This window comes from Populus nigra, chromosome 2, assembly GCF_951802175.1.
Source record: "Populus nigra chromosome 2, ddPopNigr1.1, whole genome shotgun sequence".
In the NCBI taxonomy this organism is placed as follows: Eukaryota; Viridiplantae; Streptophyta; class Magnoliopsida; order Malpighiales; family Salicaceae; genus Populus; species Populus nigra.
The window spans coordinates 13,224,842-13,229,841 of record NC_084853.1 but is presented as its reverse complement, the minus strand read 5'-3'; positions in this window follow the sequence as shown (position 1 = coordinate 13,229,841).

The window sequence follows — 5,000 nt, the reverse complement described above, 5'->3', positions numbered from 1 at the left end:
CATGTCAAGAATTTCCTATGCTAGAGTTCTAGTAGAACTGAACTTGCTTTCTGATCTCAAATCCTCTGTTGTCCTTAACTTACCAAATGGTTCCACCCTGAACCAACCGGTGATATATGAGACACTTCCTAGATTCTGCAAGTTGTGCAAAGTTCTTGGGCACAATACGGGCAGTTGCACCTCTTCCCCTAGGCCGGTGGTGCCAAACCCTCTGGAAAAGGAAAGCCATCAGCCTATTGTCCCCAAAAAGCGGCATCCAGTTTTTGCTCGTCTAGGACCTGTTAAAGAGCCTGCTGCCAAGCTGGCTACCTTTTGCAAACATTGTAAAGTGCAAGGCCTCCCCACTGAAAAGTGCTCTAAGGGTACGGCAGAGGCCACAACAGTGGAGATGGCTGGTTCTGCTATTGTTGCCTCTGAAAACAATGTCCAAGGCAAGGGTCGTATGTTTACTCGTCTCAGGCCTGTTGCTGCCCCCCCGGTTGTCGACTCCCTTGCTGCTTCTCCTGCAGTGGATGCCCATGAGCTTGTTGCTCCCTCCGCCCCCTCAACTTCTTGTATAGCTCAGGCTGTGCAGCCTTCTTCCCAGGTTCCAAATGCAGGTTCAGAGGAGTGGCAAACTGTTGGTAGAAGGAGGCATCGATCTGGCAACACAAGACAGGCTCCATCTCTTTTGCTTGCTGTTCGCAACCTGCCAGCTAAAAATATTGTTTCCTCCAAGGGGAAAGCTACTGCCTTCTCAGTTGATGCTGCTGCCACAACGACTTCTCATTGGCCAGGTTCAGGAGTGCTTACCAGGAGCTCAGTTCGCAAGATTTCAAATAGTTTCTCAGGCAGTGGTGAGGTTACACTCACCCTTCCCCACCCATGATTATTTACTGTTGGAATGTGAGAGGGATTAATAGCCCTCTCAAACAACATGAGGTCGCTGGCCTCATGAAGAATAAAAAGATTGATGTTTGTGGTCTTCTAGAGACCAAGTTGTCTACGCCAAAAGTTGTCAACATGCATAAGCTTCGGTTGAAGACTTGGAAATTTATTACAAATGCTGAGGCTGCAGCCTATGCTCGTATAGTAGTGTTTTGGAACCCTGACACCGTGAAGGTTGAGATGCTTCACTTCTCTGCCCAGGGGATTCATGTTCTGATCACTAGCTTGGTGCAACAATTCTGCTTTTCAGCCACCTTCATATATGGATTCAACACCATCACTGCCAGGCGAGCTCTGTGGGAAGATCTAAGGAGCTGGGGAACGGAGGATCCATGGCTACTACTTGGTGACTTCAACTCTATCCTCTCTCAAGACGACAAGCACAACGGGGAGCCAGTTTCTACCTATGAAACAACAGACTTCAGGGAGTGTTGTTCTGATCTTGGGCTTGCAGACTTGAACTCGACAGGTTCTCATTTTACATGGACAAATGGTACAATCTGGTCAAAGATAGACAGAGTAATGGCAAACCCCCAGTGGTTCTCTCTGCAGCAAACGACTCATGTCCACTTTGGCACCCCGGGAGCATTCTCAGACCACTCCCCTTCTACTGTCCAGCTGGGTTCACGGGAGTTTTGTGGCAAAAGGAATTTCAAATTTTTCAACATGTGGGCTGCTCATCCTCAGTTCTTGGACACTGTCTCTCAGCACTGGTCCTTGGACATTTATGGATCACACATGTATATTCTCTGTAACAAGCTCAAGCACTTAAAGAGCGGGCTGAAAACTCTGAACAATCTTCACTTCAGTCACATTTCGGAGAGGGTTGCACGAGCAGTGACAGAACTGGACAACACTCAGCTTCAGCTTCAGAATGACAGAGATAATGTTCACCTCCTTGCACTGGAAAAGCAGCAGAGGTTGAATATAGTCAACCTTAAATCAGCTGAGAAGATGTTTTTTGGCCAGAAGTTGAAGTGCACTTTTTTTAAAGACTGCGACAAAGGAACCAGATTCTTCCACTCCTTAATGAGCCAACAGCATAGAAGGCACCATATCCCAGCTATAGTCCGTAGTGATGGCATGCTAACTTCATCAGCTGAAGAGGTTGGTAGAGTGTTTGTCTCTTACTATTCGGAGCTCCTGGGAACTTCCAAGCAAACTATCCCACTGCGAGCTGATATCGTTCAAAGTGGTGCCTGTGTAAATGCTGATTCCTATGATTTCCTCCTTAGCCCAGTTTCGGCTGATGACATCAAACGGGTTCTCTTCAGTATGGATGATAATAAAGCCCCGGGCCCGGATGGTTATACCTCAGCTTTCTTTAAGAAAGCTTGGAACATTGTGGGGGAAGATTTTTGCTCCGCTGTTAAAGACTTCTTTTCTTCTGGGGAGATGCTCAAGCAGCTTAATCACTCTACCATAGCCCTTGTCCCCAAGTCAGCAAATGCCAACTCTGCCGCAGACTACAGACCCATCTCTTGCTGCAACGTCACCTACAAAGTCATTTCCAAGCTTCTTGCAGAGAGGCTAGCCCATGTCCTGAAGGACATCATCAGTCCTTCTCAGAATGCTTTTCTTGGTGGGAGACTCATGTCTGATAATATTAATCTCATGCAAGAGCTGCTGAGAAATTATGGGCGAAGACGTGTTTCTCCCCGCTGCACCATCAAGATCGACTTCAGGAAAGCATTTGATACAGTTCAGTGGCCTTTTCTTCGTGATCTCCTTCATTTTTTGGGGTTCCCTGCTAGGTTTGTCCATCTGGTTATGCTATGTGTTGAGACTGTCTCTTTCTCTGTTTGTGTCAATGGTAATCTTTTTGGGTTCTTCAAAGGAAAGTGTGGCGTTCGGCAAGGGGATCCACTATCTCCCTATCTCTTCATTACCTGCATGGAATATTTCTCTAGATTACTGCACCTTTCCACCCAGCAAGCGGGCTTCAGTTTTCATCCCAAATGTCATGCTTTAGGAATCAGCCACCTTGGGTTTGCTGATGATATTCTCCTACTCTGCCGTTGCGACAGGACATCAGTTCACATGCTCCTTCAGCAGCTGCAAGTTTTTGGGGAGGTTTCTGGCCTCATAACTAATACAGCCAAATCCTTCATTTTCTTTGCAGGTGTTTCGGAGGGAACAAAGCAGGTCATCCTAAGCCTTTCCCAGTTCACCGAAGGCAGTTTTCCCTTTAAGTACCTTGGTGTTCCTCTCAGCCCTCACAGACTCCTTGCCAGCCAGTTCTCTCCTCTCCTTCAGAAGTTGGAATCTGCTATTCAGTGTTGGATGGGAAAGTATCTCTCGTATGCAGGTCGACTGGAGCTCATAAAATCGGTTCTGCATGGCATGGTGCAATTTTGGATTAGTATCTTCCCTATCCCAGCAATTGTTATTCAAAAGATTACCAGCCTATGCAGGAATTTTCTATGGACCGGTGATATGCGTCGAAGCAAATCTGCTCTCGTTGCTTGGAAGCAAGTGTGTCTGCCAAAGGAAGAAGGAGGTCTAGGGATCCATGACCTTACGGCCAGAAATGATAGTTTCTTTGCCAAACATCTCTGGAATATTCACTTGTAAGCAGATTCCCTGTGGATTCGATGGGTAAGCCATTACTACATTTCACACGCCTCCATATGGTCCTTGGCTGCCAAGAAAACTGACTCTCCTCTATGGAAGTCAATCTTCTCTCTTCGCGCCAGACTGCTTAATTTTTGTGGTGGGGTTGCTCCAGTGCAACAACTTCTCTCAAGCTGGCACTCTGGCCAAAGCCCTTTTACAGCAAATGCATATGACTTTTTCAGACATAAATCTGACCCGGTGCAGTGGGCAAATGTAGTTTGGGAGCAGTGGTCTCTTCCAAGACATAGTTTTTCCCTTTGGCTGGCAATGTTGGGCAAGCTGCGAACGAAAGATCGTCTTTCTTTTATATCTCTTGATCCTATATGCCCTCTCTGTCAAAATGATGATGAAACACATGCCCATCTCTTCTTCACCTGTGACTGGACAGCTTCTCTCTGGAGAAAGGTCAGATTCTGGCTCAACATCCATAATAATATGCCTTCTCTAAACAGAGCCTCTCGGATCTTAAAACACAACAAAAAAGGGCCGCAGCCGCGAATGAGAAGAGTATCCCTTGCTGTCCTTGTATATTTGATTTGGGAGGAAAGAAACAGGAGAATATTTAACAATTCAGGGAAATCAATTGAAGCTATTTTCAGAAAATTTCAGATTCTGTTTTACACTATATTGTATTTCCATGAAAAAAATCCCCTGGCTTACAGTGTTGCATTTTGAATGGTGCTGCTGGAGTAATTTCATGTGCATGGTACTGCATGGCTTCCACGTGCATGGATTTTGCATAGTTTCTCGTCCCCTCATTGATTCCTCTGTTTTCGGGTGTTCAATTTGATTGTGGTTGTCACCTGGGCATCTGTTACTGGCCAATGTCACCAGGCTTACAGTGTTGCATTTTGAATGGTTCTGCTGGGGTAAATTCGCGTGCATGGCTTCCACGTCCCTGCACTGTCTAACCTCTACTGTTCTGCATGGGGTTGTTAGAAGCGTGTGGCGGCTCCTGACTAGCTGGTTTGCATGGTTGGAAAGCGTCTGCCTGGATGATCAGTTGACATTGATTGTGGCTGTCTCCTTTGTGTTGCGTTGTTCTGCCTTGACTGGGTGCTTGCTGGGGCGTGCCTAGATTCTGCATGATTTCTCGTTCCCGCCTTGATAAATTCTGTTTTTGGCCATTCATTTCGGTTTTGGCTGTCACCTGGGCTTCTGTAATTGGCCAATGTCTTCCTCGCTCCTGCATGGACAGGCCCCTGCGCTATTGTCGTGTTGGTGTCTCTTTGGCTGGGGGTCACATGATGCTGCAGGATTTTGGACGTGTTAGGCTGAAGCTGCTTCAAGTTCGAGGTGATGTCGCTGCTGGCTGCTCTCATTGACACAGGCTGGGCTGTCTCTGTCTCTGTCAGGATGGCTTCTTTGTCTCTGCATGGATGGGCACGCTCTGCATGGATGGCTGCTGGTGGGCTCATGGATTGGCTCCTCTTTATTCTCTCATTGTATTGCAAAAT